At 44.6% G+C, this 21,974-nt stretch overlaps 1 pseudogene; it reads right to left on the reverse strand.

Annotated features, from left to right (window-relative positions):
• Nucleotides 1–239: 239 nt before the first annotated feature.
• LOC117200489 (NADH-ubiquinone oxidoreductase chain 5-like) lies at nucleotides 240–21,234 on the reverse strand (annotated as a pseudogene).
• Between the last annotated feature and the right edge of the window lie 740 nt (nucleotides 21,235–21,974).

Consider the following 21,974-nt stretch of genomic DNA (forward strand, 5'->3'; position numbering starts at 1 on the left):
GGCGCCGATATATGGGATTGCTGAAAGTAGGTTTGGGATGACAGTTGCGCCTCAGAATTCTTGTTCTCCGGGTAGGACGTAGCCTATGAATGCGGTGGCTATGACTACAAGTAGCAGGATAATTCCAATGTTCCATGTTTCCTGAAACGCATAGGATCCACAGTATAGGCCGCGTCCTACGTGGGCATAAAAGCAAATAAAAACCATGGAAGCTCCATTTGCACATATGTACGGGATGATTCGGCCGGAGTTGACGTCTTGGCAAATGTGTGTTACTGATGAGAAGGCAGTTGTTGTGTCTGGTGTGTAGTGTATTGCCAAGAATAGGCCTGTTAGGACTCGTAGGATTAGGCAGATGCCTAGTAAGGAGCCAGAGTTTCATCATGAGGAGAAATTTGATGGGGTGGGGAGGTCAATGAATGTGTTGTTGAGAATTTTTATGAGCGGGTGGGTTTTTCGGGTGTTGGTCATTGGTGTTCTCGTAGTGGAATGGTAATGATGATTTTTCATGTCATTGGTCATGGGTGAAGTCCATGTGAGAATAATGATGACATGTATTTATTTTAAGCATTATTTTTGTGATTAGTTTTGTGGGGTTTCTTCGAAGCCTTCTCCTATTTACGGGGGTCTAGGGTTGATTGTGGGGGGTGGTGTTGGGTGTGGGATTGTGTTAAATTTTGGTGGTTCATTTCTAGGTTTAATGGTGCTTCTGATTTATTTAGGGGGAATATTGGTTGTGTTTGGTTATGCAACGGCTATGGCCACCGAACAGTGCCCTGAGGTTTGGGTTTCTAATAAGGTTGTACTGGGAGCATTTCGTTTTGGGTTGGTAGTAGCGTTTTTAATGGGACTTTATATTTTGAAGGATGAGGATGTGGAGATTGAGTTGTTTATGTTACTGGTGACTCTGGGTTTTTCAGTGCAGAGGCTATGGGAATCGCGGCGTTACATAGTTATGGTACTTGGTTGGTGGTTGTTACGGGTTGGTCCTTGTTTATTGGTGTTGTGGTTATTGTGGAGGTTACTCGGGGTAATTCAATAGGAGTATGCTGAGGAATGATAAAAAGGAGAGATTGATAAGGCCTTTTTGATTTGAGACTAATGTGGAAGATTTTAGTTGAATGAAGGCTGTAATTGGTAGGATGGTTTCTAGTCAGATTAAGTTTAGTAAGGAGGTTGCTAATTTTTGGCTTATTAATAGATTTAGATGAGGAGGTAGGTGGTGTATGATGGGGGGGAAGTATCCTAAGAGAGTGGAGAACTTGGAGGAGTCTGATGGGTGTATATATTTTAAGTTTTGTGTGTTAAGGTTGATTTCGAATGCTAGTACAAAGCCCAAGGTTGTCACTACAAGGGCAGTCAATTTTAAATGTAGGGGGATGGTTGTTGGAGGAATGCTGTTGGACATGAGGAAGCCAGCAAAAATACTACCGATAAACAGGCTCTTGATGGAGTTGATTAAGAGGGGTTGTCTCTGAAGAAGAGAAGCGTGGCTGTCCTAGTAGTGCAAAGAAGATAATGCGAGTGCTATAGATGGCTGTGAGGGAGGTAGTGGTTAGAGTTACTAATAGGGCTCAGGTGTTGGTATAAGTCGTAGTGGCGGTTTCGATAATTAGGTCTTTAGAGTAAAATCCGGTGAGAAAAGGTATTCCTGTTAGTGCTAGGCATCCAATGATAAGGGCTGTTGCAGTGAAGGGTAAGGTCTCGAATAACGCTCCTACTTTTCGAACGTCCTGCTTGTTGTCTAGGTTGTGAATGATAGACCCAGAGTATAGGAACAACACGACTTTAAAGAAAGCGTGTGTGCAAATGTGTAAAAATGCTAGATGAGGTTGGTTGAGGCCAATCGTTACTATAATTAAACCTAGTTGGCTGGAGGTAGAGAAGGCAATAATTTTTTTAATATCGTTTTGGGTGAGGGAGCAGATAGCTGTAAACTGGGTGATAAGGGTTCCTAGGCAGAACATTATTGTTTGAATGAGTTTGTTGTTTTCTATTAAAGGGTAAAATCGGATAAGTAGGAAAACTCCTGCTACAACCATTGTGCTTGAGTGGAGTAGGGCCGAGACTGGGGTAGGACCTTCTGTTGCTGAAGGGAGTCAGGGATGAAGTCCAAATCGGGCTGATTTTCTGGCTGCGGCTGGTACGAGTCCCGTGAGGGGTAAGTTTAAAGAGTTTTGGTTGAGCATGAACATTTGTTGTAGGTCTCATGCGTTTGTGTTAGATGAAAATCATGCCATTGATATGATGAATCCGCCATCTCCCATGAGGTTATATAAAATTGCTTGAAGAGCAGCTGTGTTTGCGTCTGCTCGCCTGAGCCATCATCCGATAAGCAGGAAAGATATGATTCCTACTCCTTCTCATCCAATAAAAAGTTGGAAGAGGTTGTTGGCTGTAACAAAGATTAGCACAGTGATAAGCAAGAAGAGTAAATATTTGAAGAGTTGGTTGATACAAGGGTCAGAGTGTATGTATCACATTGAGAATTCTATCATGGACCATGTGATGAACAATGGTACGACTATGATTGAGAAATAGTCTATTTCGAAGCTGAGTATTAGTTTGAGGGTTTGGATGGTAATGCACTGTCAGTTTGAGATGAATATTTCTTGGCCTGTGTGAAGGAATATTATTGTTGGGATTAGACTAGTAATGAAAGCACAGGAGACAGTATTTTTTACATATCATGGGTATTTGTTATTTTTGTAGAAGTTCGTGCTAGTTATCATGATTGGAATAATTAGTATTAGTAATGTAATGAGGGCAAAAGAAGAGAATAGGTTTATTTTATTTGGAGTTGCACCAATTCTTTGGTTCCTAAGACCAATAGATAACTACTGTCCTTTAGAAGTTTGAAAAAACCATACTATTAGGTATGGGGACATGAATTAGCAGTTCTTGCAATACTTTTTCGGTAAATAAGAAGTCTTAGTCTTCTGTTGCTAGATTCACAATCTAGTGTGTTTTTTAAACTATATCTACAGTACAGGGGACCAAGATGATCTTGGGGTTTAGTGATAGGAGTAGAAGTGGAAAGATATGTAGGGTTATAAGAGCATGTTCTCATGTGAAGAAGGGTATAATGTTATTGACATGGTGTGTATGTTTGCCTCGTTGTGTTATGATTAGTATATACATGGAGTACAGGGTTGTAATTACAATATTGGTTCCTATTAGGATAATAGTGAGATTTGATCATGAGAAAGTTGACATGACTGAACGGTTCTCCGATTAGGTTAACGGTAGGGGGTAGGGCGAGGTTTGTTAGGCTTGCTAGTAGTCATCAAGTGGCTACCAGTGGGAGAAGAATTTGCAGGCCTCGGGCCAAGATTATGGTTGACTATGAATTCGCTCATAATTTGAGTTTGCTAGGCAAAACAACATAGATGATGTGAGGCCAAGAGCAATCATTAGGGCGGTAGCCCCTCTATAACTTCAAGGGGTTTGAATAAGGATAGCTGCGATAACGAGTGCTATGTGGCTGACTGAGGAGTAGGCGATGAGTGATTTTAGGTCTGTGGGATGTAGGCAGATAGAGCTAGTTATGATTATTCCTCATAAGGAAAGCATAAGGAAAGAGTATGCTATATATTTTGTTAGAGGGTTAAGTACTGATGTGATTTGCAGCATGCCATAACCCCCGAGCTTTAGTGGTACGGCTGCAAGGACTAGGGAGCCTGTGATAGGGGCTTCTACGTGTGCTTTGGGTAGTCCAAGGTGGAGGCTGCAGAGGGTCATTTTTACTATAAATGCTATCACGCAGGCTAATCACATAAAGACGTTGGACCAGGAGATGGGTAGTGGTTGGGTTCAATATTGGAGTAATAGGAAATTTAAGGAGCCTACAATGTTTTGTAAATATGTTAATGCCACTAGGAATGGAAGTGATCCAGTTAGTGTATAGAATAGAAAGTAGAGTCCTGCCTTAAGTCGTTCTGTTTGGTTACCTCAGCAGGTAAGGATAATAAGGGTGAGGAGTAGTGTGGCTTCAAGTATAATGTAAACTAGGATTAGTTCTGTGGCGTAAATGTTATGGTTAGAAGTGTTTGTAACGTGATTAGTATTGGGAGGTAAAGTTTTTTTCGGATTAGTGGTTCTTTGAGTAGGTGGGATCGGCTGGCCATTAAGATTGGGGGAGGAGTCATACTGTTAGGATTAGTAGTGGTGTGGAAAGGGAGTCGGAGAAGAATGTTATTGAATAGTTGAGGCTATTGTTGAACTGATTAAGAAGAAGTAGGCTTGTGAAGCTAATTAATAGGCTGTGGGTTGTGAGTTGATTCAGATCATGTTGTTTTTGACAGCCAGGTTGGGGGTATTAGTATGATTGTGGGGATGATAAGTTTTTAGCATTGGAGAAGGTTGAGGTTTTGTACATAATCGGTCCCATATGTATTCGATACTATTACTAATAAGGCTAATCTGAGAGCTGCTTCGCAGGCTGCGAATACCAGTAGGATGATTGGTATTATGCTGGCTAAGGTGAAGTGAGAGTTTAAAATTGTTAGAGGGGCTTCCCTGGTGGTGCGGTGGTTAAGAATCTGCCCGCCAATGCAGGGGACACGGGTTCAAGCCCTGGTCCGGGAAGATCCCACATGCCGCAGAGCGGCTAGGCCCATGAGGCCTACTGAGGCTACAGGCTCAACTACTGAGCCTGCGCGTCTGGAGCCTGTGCTCTGCAACGGGAGAGGCTGTGACAGTGAGAGGCCCGCACACCGCGATGAAGAGTGGCCCCCACTCACCGCAACTGGAGAAAGCCCTCGCACAGAAACGAAGACCCAACACAGCTAAAAATAAATTAATTAATTAATAAAAAATAAATTAAAAAAGATTGTTAGGGCTGCTAGGATAAACAGTGATAATATTATACCTTGTAAACAAAGTAGTGAGGATATTAGATGGGATCGGTATATTAGTAAACCTATAAGGGATATGGTGAAGGTTATTATAATGTTTATATGTACTAGAGACACTTGGTAGTTATGAGTTTAATCACAATCTAATGAGTCGACATCACGTGTTTTATTTTAAACTAAATACCATGTTCAGCCCACTCCAAGCCCTTTTGAGTTCACTCGTAGGCCAGGCTGGGTGCTAGTACTGAAATTAGAAACAGGGTTATGATAAGTATTGTTTCTGGGTTGTTTGTTTGGGTTGCTCAGGGGAGGGGTAGTAGGAGGGCAATTTCTAGGTCGAAGAGAAGGAAGGTGATTGCTACTAGGAAGAATTTTATAGAAAAGGGTAGGTGGGCGGATCCTATAGGGTCAAATCCTCATTCATAGGGGCTTGTTTTTTCTGCGTAGATGTTTCGTTGAGGAAGTCAGAAGGCAATAAGTAGGAGTAATGAGGCTAGTATTGTGTTTGTTAATAGGGTCAGTATTAGGTTTATTGTTCTTTTTCGAGGTGTACCGAAACTAACTGATTGGAAGTCAGTTGTACTAGTTAATACTAAAAGGCCTATGAGCCTCATCAATAAATAGATACGTAAAGAAACAGTCATACAACATCTACCAAATGTCAGTATCAAGCAGCAGCTTTGAAGCCGAAGTGGTGGTTGGATGTGAAGTGGAATTTTAGTTGGCGCAGGAAACGATAAGAAAGGTGGATTCCAGTGTAATCCATGGAAGCCTGTGGCTACGAAGAAAGTTGACCCACAGACCCTGTCTGAGATTGTAAACGGGGTTTCATATATATATATATATATATATATATATACACACATGCACACACACACACACATACCACATCTTCTTTATCCATTCATCTGTCGATGGACACTTAGGTTGCTTCCATGTCTTGGCTATTGTAAATAGTGCTGCTATGAACATTGGGATGCATGTATCTTTCCAAATTAGAGGTTTTTTCCGATATATGCTGAGGAGTGGGATTGCTGTATAATATGGTAGCTCTATTTTAGTTTTTTAAGGAACCCTCATACTGTTCTCCATAGTGGCTGTATCAATTTACATTCCCACCAACAGTGTAGGAGGGTTCCCGTTTCCCACACCCTCTCCAGCATTTATGATCTGTCGTCTTTTTGATGATGGCCATTCTGACTAGTGTGAAGTGATGCCTCATTGTGGTTTTGATTTGCACTTCTCTAATGATTAGCGATGTTGAGCACCTTTTCATGTGCCTGTTGGCCATCTGTATGTATTCTTTGGAGAAATGTCTACTTAGATCTTCTGTAGGTGGGCACAGTTTTGATTCCAAGTCCAGAAGGGACTAAGGGAGTAAGCCCTGTGGAAGTTGGGACTACTTCACCAGCTCCACGGCCTTCCTCCCAAGAGGGGCTGCGTCTGCCCAGAGAAGGGCCTTGAGTGGGCAGGCAGGCTGGGCCATAATCCTGGCACTGCTACTTCCTTGCTTCCCGCATGACGTTAGGGAAATCAATTTTGTCTGCAAAATGAAGGTAATAAAACGTCCTTGTGTAGCATTGTCATGGGAATGAAAATGGAACATACTTTATAAGGATCCAAAGTGAAACACTTGAGAGCGTGAACGGGGCGTTATTAGTAATTCCACAGGAGCCCGCCTAGCGGCACTGTCCCCGACAAAGTGGCACATGTGGTCTCCTTAATTAAAGGGCACATGCTAGGTGCTCAGTGAGTGGTAGGTCATTTCTATTGTTACATCTACTTAAGACAGGATTGCCAGATTAGCGGAGAAAGGTTGTGTCACAGGGCCCAGCAGTAAGGTGAGAATTACGGGGTTAGTGATAAAGTAAATGTAGCCAAGATTCAATTCATGAATCACTGGGATTATTGCACACAATTAGCATGAAACAGGTTAGTCAAAGTAGGGAGGAAAAGAGGGTGGGTAATAAACCAGTCCCAGGAGAAGTTTGGGAAGGAGGCGTCTGACACAGGCAGTGGTCTCTGGTCCAGCAACAGGTCTTGCGACAAGCGTGAATAGAAAGTCACCTTCTGGGGGCTTCCCTGGTGGCGCAGTGGTTGAGAGTCCGCCTGCCGATGCAGGGGACGCGGGTTCGTGCCCCGGTCCGGGAAGATCCCACATGCCGCGGAGCGGCTGGGCCCGTGAGCCATGGCCGCTGAGCCTGCGCGTCCGGAGCCTGTGCTCCGCAATGGGAGAGGCCACAGCAGTGAGAGGCCCGCGTACCGCAAAAAAAAATAAGAAAGTCCCCCTCTGTTTTGACAGGGCCTCCGGTGTCCCTGGATCAGGTCTCAGCAGTGTGGAGCTGGGTTCTCCAGCGAAGAGCCTTCAAGTCACTGGACTCAGGGGTCCCATGTTAAGGAGTCTGTCAGAAGCGAATGAGACTGCGCCCCAGGGGGTCTTGTCTCTATCAGTTGCTCCTCCTGTTCCAGTGAAGTTTTTCCGGGGACATTACCAAACAATTTCCTTATCTAAAGTAACAATTTATCACAGGAAGACACCACAGTCCTATACTGGATGTTCCAAAACAACTAATATGGAAGTTCGTGTTGCCCACTGCAATTCCATCTTGAATTACTTAACACAGCTTAAATCCTATGAGTTTCACACCAGATGAGTAGGAATCATGACATGAAAGAAATCACATCATAACACAGGGTCTGAAATACTGCATGGAATATACTTATAATAAAAAGTTAGTTGTTTATCTGAAATTCAAATTTAACTGGTTGTACTGTACCTTATCTGGCAACTCTTGTTTAAGAGCCTTAGGTCACAGGGACTTAAGTTATAGAAGTAAAACTCTGTTACAGCCAATGCCATGAAGAGGGATTGCCTCTTAGAAACAAACTGTTGCATTGGTTCTTTTCTCCCAGCAGTCACTGGGGTTATTTTGGAGCCGGCTTTAGGAGAAGGGGGAAGAGAAACCGAATGAGGGTGAGGGGAATGGTGGAAGGTGATGGAAGGTCCAGAGAAACTGGAGGGAAGATGACCAAGATTTCCTGAGGAACAAATGGAGACAACGCTAGACCCTTTCAGGGTGTGGAGCTTTAAGAGATTAAGGACAGAATAAGCCCTTTGGGGAAAAGATAAAGAGGAGTTTGGAAAGCTCAGTGTGAGGTGATGAGTTGTACTTCCCATGCCCTGAAGGCAGGAGGATGGTTACTGGTAACTGGTGTAAAGTTTCAGGTGTTGTCTATTTCAACCGTGACATTTTCGGTATGTTATTTACCTAGAATGTGCAGAGAAGATTAGCAGGGCCTTTTCTTCATTTGCTCTCTTTTTTACCTTAAAGGTGATTTGAGAGCTTTCTCTCTCCTGTTGGTGTGAGAAAAGACGGTAAGAGAAGGAGGGAGATGAACCATGGTCTTACACACTGAGTGCTGCAGGTGCATGTGAGAATCAGTCCTGGGGCTGTGCTGCGGGCAGGAGTGGGTCTGGGAAGAGGTGTCCACCGGCAAGGCCAGGGCTCCGCAGTGGTCCTGTCTGACTCAGAGGGACACCTGCTTGTTGGTGGCGGGGCTCCCCCTGGACTCTGCGGAACCAGGAGTAACGTGAGCACCGAGGCTGTCATTTTTGCAGAAGAGCCCTGGGAAGACTGTCCTCTTGGCTGGGGCGTTGTCTCGGTGGGCCATCAGCCCCTTTGGCCCTTCACTGATGGGCTCTCCCTCTTTGGGAGGGGGTGGTATATTTAAGGCAATTTAAGGAGTGATGCGAGGGATGCAAGCTATAGGTTTCTTTCTCACTACTGCCCACAGACATTCAGTCTGGGTTAAGCCCCTGCACACACACACACGCACGCACGCACGCATCCCCTTTTTCTGGTTGTGAGAGGAGCAACTGAGAGCCTTTCCCCTTTCTAATCTGAGTTCTGAAGTGGGAGGGAGAGAATTCCACCACCAGTCCCTTCCTGAGATCAGACGGCTTGGTCGTATGGAGGTGACGCAGTAGAAAAGGCTATTTGAAAAGCCTTTCTAGGAAGCAGAGCACAAGACAGCTGCAGGCTCTTACTCGGCTGTTTACCTCGCAGTCAGGAGAGAAGTCTGCTCCCAGCAATTGGGGTCAATTCCTTCTCTCCTTCCCCTTCCTCCCCATAACCCACATGAGGCCGTCCGCATGCTCCCCTACAATCCAGCCAACCAAACCACACGCTGGGGCCAAGACATTGGAGAGAAGTGGAGGGTGGCACCGAAGGCAATCACCTGGCTCCCACCTTCCGCCCGCCTTTCTCCTCTATCGGATTCAGAGTTTTTCATTTGGCAATCCCCTCACTCGGGCTTCAGCACCAGCTGGTTTCCACTTTAGCTCCTGTTCCCCAGGGATGTGGCTTGCTCATTCTCACACACAACAAGGCAAACCTGAGTGAGAGGATTATCCAATGAAAAGAAACTATGAAGCCAGTTAGGAGAAACGTGGGCAGAAGATGGGTGTCAGGTGTGTTCCCTCGCGTCTGCCCTCCGCTTTCTCTCTCCAATATTTGGATTCCCATGTGCGGTCCAGAACTAGAGTTAAATGTATTCAACAGAAAAAAAAAACTTCTTTATTCTGAGATTATGCCCTTCCTAATTTTTGGTGTTAAAAGTTCTTTTTTTCCCCATAAAATGAAGGTCATAATGAATGATAATTTTAAAACTGTTCACAGTTAGCAATATAAGATGTTAGCAGACTCATGTCAGTCCCTGAAAACAATTTCTTTAAAATATTTTATGCTTACACTTGAAATTCAGAAGTCTGGGCAACACTGAGCTAGGACCTTGGTGCCCCAGGTGGCTGGGCCAGAGCAAGCATTCACATTCAGGTACCCGACGTGGCACTCACAGGCACACCTCTGCACTGCAGCATCCTTTCATGACAGGCAGGGAGGTGACGGAGCAGACTCTTTCCGACATCATGGATTCTAGGGTAGAATAAATCTAACCTTCCACTGGTGTCCTTATTATACCACAGAAACTGATGAGAAATTCAACATGCATTTTGGCAGCAAAATGTTGCCGTGTTTGAGAGTTACGTGTACAAATCCGGTGAAATACATTCTCCACCGGATTCTAAATTTAATTAGCCCTACTGCTTTGTAATTTTGTTAAATTGAACAAATATACATTTGAATCCTAACTGGGCAAACATGGAATGAGGGGCTGTGGGAAAACTAGGAGTGGATCAGATGTGACTTCTGCCTTCCAAGAGGTTACAACCCAGTAGGGTGATAAGAAAATGACCAACTGTGGTAAAGGGAGGACAGTGGGGGAAAGGCATGAGATGACTCAGTCTCGGGGGAGTGGGGTGGGGAAAAGGGGAACAGTTCAGAGGAGGCAGAGGTCACAGTTGACAGGGGACCAGCAAAAGCATTATGAGAAAGGTGACATCTAGATGCACCAAACTATGTGAGCAATGTGGGAGCTGCAACTGTGTAATCACCCACGTGTACCTAGATCCCTGTACCCAGTAAGTGCTCAATAAATGTTTGAAGGATTCATTAAATAAGTATTACTGGTGATATATGTGCTAGTTTAAATAAAGAGTTACTAAACACTATGTTTTTCTTGGGCTTAGAGCATTTGGGGAAAGCTCTTAGTTTAAGCAAGTTTTATGTGTATCTACTAAGGGATGCTTTCTCCCGTTTCAATTCAGTGGCTGCAGTACTTACTTTTCAGCACAAGAGGGAGCTGCTGCCCAGCTTACTTAACTAAAATAGTAGTATTTCTCTAGGTTTGCCCATTTTTTCTCAAATTACAGTGTAATATATTGTGCCACTTAACTACCCTCCCCCCAAATAGCCCACCAACCCCAAATTTCCTATCAATACAATAAAGTTATTATCGATGGTGCATTATTTTCTGAAAAGAATTTCTCCTGTTACATGATTAGTAGGAAAAAATACATTAAAAATATTTTAAAATATATTTTAAAAGTTTTATAAACAAATACCTTAGACCAGGCGGACTGTTCTTAAGAGCCCTAAATAATCCAGGGTTTCCCAGTAATGGGAACTTTGCTTATAAAAATGCTTTAGGACCTCATATGTGGGCAACAAATCTGAGATAACAGTCACTTCTACGTGCCCAAGGTTTCATGAGGATCAACGTCTAGGAGAGATCTTAGTTTAGTCCAGACCTTTGAACTTAGGATGTGCAATTTCTTTTGCAAGGAGCTACAAAGTGTAGATTACGAAGTAGCCAAAATTCAGGTGTGTCTTGAATAAGAACACCTGATATTTATAGTAATCAGAGTTTGGGGGAAAATTAGCAAACAATCGTGTACATGATTTCAAAGGATTTCTTAATTTACTAACGGATTCTTTACAGAATTTTTCCAATAGGAAGCTTCCTAGTACTGTACATTTATTTATTTATTTTTACATCTTTATTGGAGTATAATTGCTTTACAATGGTGTGTTAGTTTTTGCTTTATAACAAAATGAATCAGTTATACATATACATATGTTCCCATATCTCTTCCCTCTTGCGTCTCCCTCCCTCCCACCCTCCCTATCCCACCCCTCCAGGTGGTCACAAAGCACCGAACTGATCTCCCTGTGCTATGTGGCTGCTTCCCACTAGCTATCTACCTTACGTTTGGTAGTGTATATATGTCCATGCCTCTCTCTCACTTTGTCCCAGCTCACCCTTCCCCCTCCCCATATCCTCAAGTCCATTCTCTAGAAGGTCTGTGTCTTTATTCCTGTCTAACCCCTAGATTCTTCATGACATTTTTTTCCTTAGATTCCATATATATGTGTTAGCATATGGTATTTGTCTTTCTCTTTCTGACTTACTTCACTCTGTATGACAGACTCTAGGTCTATCCACCTCATTACAAATAGCTCAATTTCATTTCTTTTTATGGCTGAATAATATTCCATTGTGTATATGTGCCACATCTTCTTTATCCATTCATCCGATGATGGACACTTAGGTTGTTTCCATCTCTGGGCTATTGTAAATAGAGCTGCAATGAACATTTTGGTACATGACTCTTTTTGAATTATGGTTTTCTCAGGGTATATGCCCAGTAGTGGGATTGCTGGGTCATATGGTAGTTCTATTTGTAGTTTTTTAAGGAATCTCCATACTGTTCTCCACAGTGGCTGTATCAATTTACATTCCCACCAACAGTGCAAGAGCGTTCCCTTTTCTCCACACGCTCTCCAGCATTTATTGTTTCTAGATTTTTTGATGATGGCCATTCTGACTGGTGTGAGATGATATCTCATTGTAGTTTTGATTTGCATTTCTCTAATGATTAATGATGTTGAGCATTCTTTCATGTGTTTGTTGGCAGTCTGTATATCTTCTTTGGAGAAATGTCTATTTAGGTCTTCTGCCCATTTTTGGATTGGGTTGTTTGTTTTTTTGTTCCTAGTACTGTACATTTAGAAAAAAAACATTTGAATTCCCCAAATCACATCTACATACTATTTTTCAGTGACATTGTTTCTGTCAAAGTGTGTGCTGCTATCTAAAAACAGCCCCTATAAATGACAGTGTATAGAAAATTTAAATGTAGGAGGTAGCATTATTAAGGTAAAAGGAGAGCAATGTGTTTTTAGTCACCTGCGAATGAAATAATAGAAAGAGTTTAAAGTGAAAGAATATTTGCCCAATTCATGAGCAAATTCAACCTATGTAAAGAAATCTGAATTTCATCTTAAAGAAAGAAAACAATCCCTCTGGTCTTCCCAGAACTATTTCATTATTTATGATTCTTTTTGGAACTGTAAGTCCCAGATTTCTGCCGTCACCAGTGGCCACACTCTCCCATGTCTGAATGCCCGTGTTTGTACATCACCTTCTATCTGTACTGTTGTTCCATGCTCTTCACACTTGAAGGGCAAGGACCAGGGCTTGTTGATTTTTATGTCACTTACAAAGCCTAGCCCAGGGCCAGTGGTGGGCTCTTCATTCACGTTTAGAAAAAAATCACAGCCAAGCGTAACTGATAAATAAATAAAGGAGGAAGAAAATGGGCTCTTAATGCTTAAGGGTTACGTGTTTGCTTATTTCTGGTTGATTGGTTGTTAAATCTTAATGCTTCAGTCAAGAGGTAGCAGGGGGGCTTCCCTGGTGGCGCAGTGGTTGAGAGTCCGCCTGCCGATGCAGGGGACACGGGTTCATGCCCCAGTCCAGGAAGATCCCACATGCCACGGAGTGGCTGGGCCCGTGAGCCATGGCCGCTGAGCCTGTGCATCCGGAGCCTGTGCTCCGCAACGGGAGAGGCCACAACAGTGAGAGGCCCACGTACCGCTAAAAAAAAAAAAGAGGTAGCAGGTGTGGTGAGGAGCGTGGACTCAGGCATCTTAGGTTCAAATTACAGCTCAGCTTCTTCTAGCTGTGTGTTCTTGAGTAAGATTCCTGTCCTTTCCGTGTCTCAGTTTCTTATTCAGTAACATGGGATGATGCCGATGCTGATATGAATCTTCCCACATAGGGTTTATTCTTTATAAAATGTGCAGAACAGTGTCTGACATACAGTAAATACTATTAGTGATTATAAAATAGAATAATTATATTGACTGAGATGTAGTCAAAGTGTACGTTGTTCATTAAAAGCCAAACAAAGCTTTAAAAAATGTAACGGAGATGGAGTGATGAAAATGTTCTGGAATTATATAGTGATTGTTGCATAGCCTTGTACACTAAAAACCACTGAATTGTGTACTTTCAAATAGTGAATTTTATGGTATGCGAATTATATCTCAATTACAAAAATGTAATGGAGAAAAATTCAATTCAACAAATAGTTATGGACACATAATAGATACTCAACCTTACCTGGGCTCGGTGGAGGATATAAAGCACTTTAAGACATAATCTTTGCTCTGGAGGGTATTGTTTAAGGAGCATCTGCAGTGTCATCGGCACCTTCCCCAGCGTTCTGGAGGACGTCACTCTCCACGTTTCTTACACCGAGACTCAGAAGGGTTATGCGGCTTGCCCAAGGTCCCATAGGAAACATGGGTAGCAGGAGCCCAGCTGCTTTCTTCAGGTAGGGACAGTCTTGTTGAAGACAGATGATTTACATCTATAGAGTAACTAGTGAAGCAAACATCACAGGAGGTCATCAGGCCCAATATGTGGGATAAGGAGAATCAAAAGGAGCAGCCAGTGGTAGGGAAGGTTTTCTGGAGGCAAAGGCCTTTAGAGGGGTCTTTATAAAAGGGGGAGATCTGTGCATGTGAGTCACAGTGGGAGTAGGCATCTTAGATGTGTAAGAAGTGCTCCCTAACCTGCTTTTCCTAGAATTATGCATATTCTCATGTTGAAAGCCTCTTATAGTGATCATGTTAACAAACACGACATATGAGACATTCGGCTGACACAGCTGAAGCCATAGGCATTTGTCTGGACCAATGACACCAAGGTAGGAGGTCAATGAGAGAACAGGAGGATCTAAACACAATTTAATTTGCTTGACTCACCACCCATTTGCTTCTTTCGTCATTTATTCAGTACTTTTTATTTTTTATTTTTGAGCGCCTACCTGACTAATATCTGAGAATATAAACAGAAATAAAATGCAATTCTAAGCTAGGAGCTGACATCAGATAGGTATACAAGAAAATAAAGTGATAAGTGATATATAGCAAAGGGCTATAGAAAGGTGAATGGAAACACAGACTTAGAAACACTACGTTCAGTTGATGTTCAAAAACTAAAGATTGTTGAAGAGGTTTATTTTTCTGGCTAAAACGTATACTCTTGCAAAGTACCTTAACAGGGCCTTTCCCAGCTGATAGAAGGACAAGAAAGGCTTGGGGAAGAGGTACCCAGGGCTAGAGAGAGACAGGAGACCCCTCCTCACTCTGCTCCTGTGAGCTCCCTGGCTGGTGGGTGGGCCACTTGCCCCAAAGTGGTTTTAAATCTAAAGTGGGACAATTTCTCTGCTCTACCTTTCCGAGTGACTTCCTGAGGGAAGATATGTTGGGGCCTGGTTGGAGGAGGGAGCCAGGCCCCTTAAGGATAGGATTCATCTTCCCCAAGAGGAAAGCAGTCTCTCTATCTGGGCCTCACTTTCACCCAACCCTCACTCAAGGGACTATTTTCAAGGATAAGAAAGGAGCAGTTTGTGATTTTAAAAAACAATACTTTTTATTGTGGTAAAATACACATAGCATAAAATTAATCATTTTAAGCATCTTTTAGTGTACAATTCAGCAGCATCAGTATGTTCACAAGGTTGTCCAACCATCACCACTCTCTATTTCCAGAACATTTTCATCATCCCAAACTGAAATTCTGTACCCCATTAAGCAATACCCTGCCCCTCCCCCAGCCCCTGGTAACCATATTCTACTTTCTGTCTCTATGAATTTGACTACTCTAGGTATCTCATTTAAGGGCCGTCATATAAAACTTGTCCTTTTGCATCTGGCTTATTTTGCTTAGCATAATGTTTTCAAGGTTTATCTCCGTTGTAGCATGTGTCAGAATTTCATACCTTTTTAAGGCTGAATACTATTCCATTGCATATGTGCATCACATTTTGTTTATCCGTGCATCCACTGACGGACACTTGGCTTGTTTCCACCTTTTGACCATCGTGGATAACACTGCTCTGAACATTGGTGTACAAGTATCTGTTCGAGTTCCTGCTTTAAATTCCTTTGGGTTTATACCGTCAAGTCAAATTGCTGGATCATATGGTAATTCTGATTTGCTTTTTGGGGGACCACCAAACTGTTTACCATAGTGGCTGCACCGTTTTACATTCTCGATACCAATGCACAAGGGTTTCCATTTCTTCACATCCTTATCAATAGCAACTGCAGAAGAATGTGGAAAGGATCCTGAACTTGAGTTGAAAGAAGTCAAGTACCGTTTCTGGCTTTTCCTTTTTCCTCCCTTCCCTTCCCAGCTCTGCTTTTTAATAAAATATTTATAGGGGAATAATTTTAGATTTACAGAAAATTGACAAAGATAGTAGTCTTAGTCTGTTTGGGCTGCTATAACAGAATACCATAGACTGGGTGAACAACAGAAATTTATTTCTCACAGTTCTGGAGGCTGGAAGTCCCAGATCAGGATGCCAGCATGGTTGGGTTCTGGGGAGGATCCTTTTTAGAGTTGCTGACTACAGACTTATCGCTGTGTCCTCACCTGGTGGAAAGGGCCAGTAAGCTGCGTCTTGAACAAGGGCCTCTTAATCTCATTCATGGGAGCACCGCCCTCATGACTTAGTACCTCCCAAAGGCCTGACTCCCTAATACCACCATATTGGGCATTAGAATATCAGCTTCCCTGGTGGCGCAGTGGTTGAGAGTCCGCCTACCAATACAGGGGATATGGGTTCGTGCCCCGGTCCGGGAGGATCCCACCTGCTGCGGAGCAGCTGGGCCCGTGAGCCATGGCCACTGAGCCTGCGCGTCTGGAGCCTGTACTCCGCAATGGGAGAGGCCGCAACAGTGAGAGGCCTGTGCACTGAAAAAAAAAAAAAAATGCAGTATAGTATTATTAACTATAGTCACCATGCTGTACATTGCATCCCTGACTTACTTATTTTATAGCTGGAAGTTTGTATCTTTTGTCTCCCTTCACCCATTTTGTCCCCCTCCCCTCCAGTCCTCACCTCTGGCAACCACCAATCTGTTCTCTGAATCTATGAGCTTGGTTTTGGGTTTTTATTATAAATTATTATTATTATTTTTAAGATTCCATATATAAATGAAATCATTCAATATTTGTCTTTCTCTGTCTGACTGATTTCACTTAGCGGAATGCCCTCAAGGGCCATCCATATTATCTCAAATGGCAAGATTTCATTCCTTTTTATGGCTGAATAATATTCTTCTGTGTGTGTGATATTTTCTTTTTTTTTAAAAGATGTTGGGGGTAGGAGTTTATTAATTTATTTATTTTTGCTGTGTTGGGTCTTCATTTCTGTGAGAGGGCTTTCTCTAGTTGTGCCAAGTGGGGGCCACTTTTCATCACGGTGCGTGGGCCTCTAACTATCCCGGCCTCTCTTGTTGCGGAGCACAGGCTCCAGACACGCAGGCTCAGTAGTTGTGGCTCACGGGCCTAGTTGCTCCGTGACATGTGGGATCCTCCCAGACCAGGGCTCGAACCTGTGTCCCCTGCATTAGCAGGCAGACTCTCAACCACTGCGCCACCAGGGAAGCCCCTGTGTGATATTTTCTTTATTCATTCAACCATTGATGAATATGTAGGTTGTTTCCATATCTTGGCTATTGTAAATAATGCTGCAGTGAATGTTGGGGTGCATATATCTTTTTGAGTTACTGTTTTTGATTTATTTGCATAAATTCCAAAAGTGGAACTGCTGGATCATAGGTTAGTTCTATTTTTAATTTTTTGAGGATCCCCCATACTGTTTTCCATAGTGACTGTGTCAATTTACATTCCCACCAGCAGTGCATGAGGGGCCCTTTTTTCCTCATTCTCTCTAGCACTTGTTATTTCTTCTCTTTTTTTCTTTAATTAAAGTATAGTTGATGTACAATATGGTGTTAGTTTCAGGTGTGCAGTAAAGTGATTCAGTTATATATATATGTGTGTGTGTGTATATATATATATATAAATATATATATATTTTAGATTCTTTTCCATTATAGGTTACTACAAGATACTGAATATAGTTCCCTGTGCTATACAGTAAATCTTTTTACTGTTTATTTTATTTATCTATTTTGTCTATTTTATATATAGTAGTTTAGTATAGTAGTTTGTATCTGTTAATCCCATACTCTCAATTTATCCCTCTCCCTCCCCTTTCCCCTTTCCCCTTTCCCCTTTGGTAACCATAAGTTTGTTTTCTATGCCTGTGAGTCTGTTTCTGTTTTGTAAATAAATTCATTTGTATCATTTTTTAGCTTCCACATAGAAGTGATATTACATGATATTTGTCTTTCTCTGTCTGGCTTACTTCTCTCAGTATGATAATCTCTAGGTCCATCCAGATTGCTGCAAATGGCAATATTTCATTCTTTTTTATGGCTGAGTAATATTCTATTATATATATACCATGTCTTCTTTATCCATTCATCTGTCGATGGACACAAGTTGCTTCCATGTCTGGGCTATTGTAAATAGTGCTGCTGTGAACACTGGGGTACATGTATCTTTTTGAATTATAGTTTTGTCTGGATATATGCCCAAGAGTGGGATTGCTTGATCATATGGCAACTCTATTTTTAGTTTTTAAAATACTGTTCTCCATAGTGGCTGCACCAATTTACATTCCCACCAACAGTGTAGGAGGGTGCCCTTTTCTCCACATTCTCTCTAATACTTGTTATTTCTTGTCTTTTTGACGATAGCCATTCTGACAGGTGTGAGGTGATGCCTCACTGTGGTTTTGATTCGCATTTCCCTGATGATTAGTGATTGAGCATCTTTTCCTGTTGACCATCAGTATGCCTTCTTTGGAAAAATGTCTATTCAGGTCCTCTGCCCATTTTAAAATCAGATTGTTTTTTGCTATTGAGTTATATGAGCTCTTTATATTTTGGGGATATTACCCCCTTTTCAGACACACGATTTGCACATGTTTTCTCCAATTCAGTAGGTGGCCTTTTCATTTTGTTGATGGTTTCCATTGCTGTGCAGCAGCTCAGCAGCTTTTTATTTGCTGAGACTCTTCTGACACTCTCCTCTCTGAGCCTCAGTTTTCTCACGTGTCCAATGTGAACAATGATAACAGCAACCTCTACCCGCAGGGTACAGTGAGGACTGAGTGGATAGAAGGAGTGAGAGTGTTTTGTGGGCTGTAAAGCTTCATGCCCATGGAAAGGATTATCATTGAAGCCTGCAGCCTCATCCTTTCACCAACAGGCCTCCCTGCCCTGCATCAGGTCTTGTGCCTCTTGCTGACTGAGCTGCCAAAGGCTGTCAGAAGGAGGCTCTGCCACCAGGCCTGCCCTGGCCAGAGGAGTCCTGGCGCTCCTGGCCCCGTAGGTAGCATTGACCTGATTGAGGGCTCTGGCCTCTGGCAGGGCCTCTTCCCAGTGCTTCCTGTGTGTTTATAAAGCTCCTCCAGGTGCTGGCATCTTGACACTTTGGGGGGTGGAGAGAGACTGGAGGTTACAGGCTCAGCTCTCTCCCTGGGCATTTGAGATGACCACTTGGGCTATCCTCCGGCCACAGAGGGAGGGAGAAACCATGAGTTGGCTCAGCTGCTTTTTTTTTTTTTTTTTTTGCGGTACGCGGGCCTCTCACCGTTGTGGCCTCTCCCATTGCGGAGCACAGGCTCCAGACGCGCAGGCTCAGCGGCCATGGCTCACAGGCCCAGCCACTCCGCGGCATGTGGGATCTTCCCAGACCGGGGCGCGAACCCGTGTCCCCTGCATCGGCAGGTGGACTCTCAACCACTGCGCCACCAGGGAAGCCCTCAGCTGCTTTTTCATTCTCTCCAGTTTGGGGTCGGGGAGGGGTGGTGGGCTGAGGGTGCAGGGGTGATATTCTGAGTCTGGTTTGAGAGATTGCAGGAGCTGAGCTCAGCATGCTCTCTCCACTCCTGGCTCCCTCTGGGGCTTCTTGGAAGGATCTCTCGTTTGCTCATGTCCACCCTCTCCCACATGGCTTCTTGGTTAATGCTTGTAGTGGGTTGAACAGGGTTCCCAAAGGGTCCTAACCTCTGCTACCTGTGAATGTGACATTCTTTAGAAATAGGGTCTTTGTAGATGTAACCGAGTTGAGGATCTTGTGATCAGATCATCTTTTAGGCCCACCCTAAATCCAGTGACAGGTGTTTTTATGAGACATAAAAGGAGGCAACACAGGCAGAGGGGAAGGTTATTGAAGACAGACACAGAGATTGTAGTTATGCTGCCACAAGCCGCGGAACGACACAGGTTGCGGCAGCCACTACAAGCTAGGAGTGAGGCATGGAGGCCATTCCCCCTCAGAGCCTCCAGAGGGAACCAGCCTGTCAACACCTTGATTTTGGACTTCTGGCCTTGTCTTAGCCCCGGCTGTCCTAACAAGGCACAACAGACTGGGTGGCTTAAACAACAGAAATTAATTTTATCACGGTTCTGGAGATTGGAAGTCTGAGCTCAGGGTGCCGGCATGGTTGGCTTCTGGTGAGGGCCTTCCTCCTGGCTTGCCAACTGCTGCCTTTTCACTGTGGCCTCACATGGCAGAGAGAATGACAGACAGCAAGCGCTCTGGTGTCTCTCCTTAAAAGGGCACTAATCCCATTATGAGGGCCCCATTTTCATGACCTCATCTAAACCTGAACTCCCCAAAGCCCCATCTTCAAATATCATCACACTGGGGGTTAGGGCTTCGACATACCAATTTGTGGGAGGGACACACAATTCAGTCCATAGCAGGCCTCCAGAACTGTAAGAGAATAACTTTGTGTTGTTTCAGGCCACCCAGTTTGTGGCAGTTTGTTATGGCAGCCTTAGGAAACTGAGACACTGGTCCTCCCCACTTCCCTAGGCACCCTCCTCAGTGAGACCACCAGTCCAAAAGAAGACTTACAGCGGGGCCAAGGCAGGTAGCATGCCTGGGGAAAGCTGAGGGTGTGGATGAATGGTGTGACAGTGGCCTGGACTCTCTGGGTCCAGACTCAGTGCCCCCGGGAGAACTGGCACTGGGCAGCTGGGGGCTGTCATGGGTGCCCCTCGTCTTTGGCTACATCACGGAGGAGGGGGACCTGGCACTGCACTTGGTGGTGATTCATCAGCAGGAGCCCTTCCTGGATCTCCTCCTAGGCTTGTGGCCTGGGCCTGCAAGATGAGCTGGGCCAAACAGCCCTGCACCCAGCAGCCATCCTGGGGAGGCATCCAGGATGCAGAAGTCCTATGTGGCAGGCACCAGGTTGCACAAGGTGGGGCCACACCGTGCCGCACCTGCTCTGCCACATCGCAGCTCCAGTGCCCACCTGGTGCGCAGAGGAGCTGCCCACGCCTGCCTCAGTCAGGGCCTGACCACACCCCAGCACCAAATGCCTCAGTTGCCTTGTACCTGGAACCTACTTAGAGAAGCGGAGAGTCAGGAGGGTTGGAAACTGCAGCTCTGGTCTGAAAACTCTGAGGGCCACGCCCCACTCCACACTCCATTATCCTCGAAGATGCAGAGATGGTCCAGCTGCTCCCAGGAGGTTGAGCTGACCTCAACAAACCAGAACCCACGTGAGGCCGGAGCTCCCTGCCCTCGGCAGTGGAGACCCAAGCAGCTGACTGGTGGGAGATTCTCCTGAGGGCAGGCTTGGGTCCTGCCGCCCCCAGGTACGCGTGTGCACCCCCCGGGGCAGCCCTTCTCCTGCCCACCCCCTCCTCACCTGGCTCTTCCGAGCATGGAACATCTGAGTCTGAGGAAAGGATGACAAGCCTAGCTTCTGCAGCAGCAGTAGTGACAGCCCCTGCGGGGGTGAGGGCATGAGTCGAAAGGATAGATTGGATGGTCCAGCAGCGGGGGCAGGGTACACTGGGGGGTGGGAACGGGGAGAAGAGATATAAGGCAGAGCACTGAGACCGACCGTGGGCTGGGGCAATTGGAGAACTCAGGCAGCAGAGTGCAAGTGTCCTCAAGGAGCAGTCAGCACAGACCTGGACAGGGGTGGTGGGAAGGACTTGGACAGTAGTGGTTGAGAATTAAAGCAACGGCAGAGGTAGAACTCAGGCGGAAGTGGAGACCATGGGTCACAGTGATTGGCAGCTAGAGACAGTGACAGGTGATTTGGGGGAGCAAGAGATGAAGCACTCAGGTGGAGGAGAGAGACTGTAGTGGCTTTGGCCGCTGAAGAACTGGAGCAGGGCTAGGACTCGAGCAGTAGCAGTGGGAGAAATGACTTTGAAAATGGTGGGTTGAAAGCTAGGAGCAAGGGAACTCAGGCTTCAAAGCAAGACCCAACTGTTGGAGTGTGAGGAGAGACCTCGGGCAGCGAGGAAAGAGGCAGCCGCCTGCACTCCTCTGCCTCGCGCCGCCCCCCCCAGGGTGAACACGATGGCATCGTGGTCCACAGTGATTAGAGCAAAACCAAATACCTCCCACCTCAGCCTCGAAACGTCTCCCCATCTGATTTGTTTGATTGTTAATACAGTTTCCAATTTGATAAAACCCCAGTTCTGACAACCAGAAAAGAAAAAACAATAACTTAGGGATTCGAGCTCTGAATAA

The sequence above is a fragment of the Orcinus orca genome, chromosome 7, assembly GCF_937001465.1.
Source record: "Orcinus orca chromosome 7, mOrcOrc1.1, whole genome shotgun sequence".
NCBI lineage: Eukaryota > Metazoa > Chordata > Mammalia > Artiodactyla > Delphinidae > Orcinus > Orcinus orca.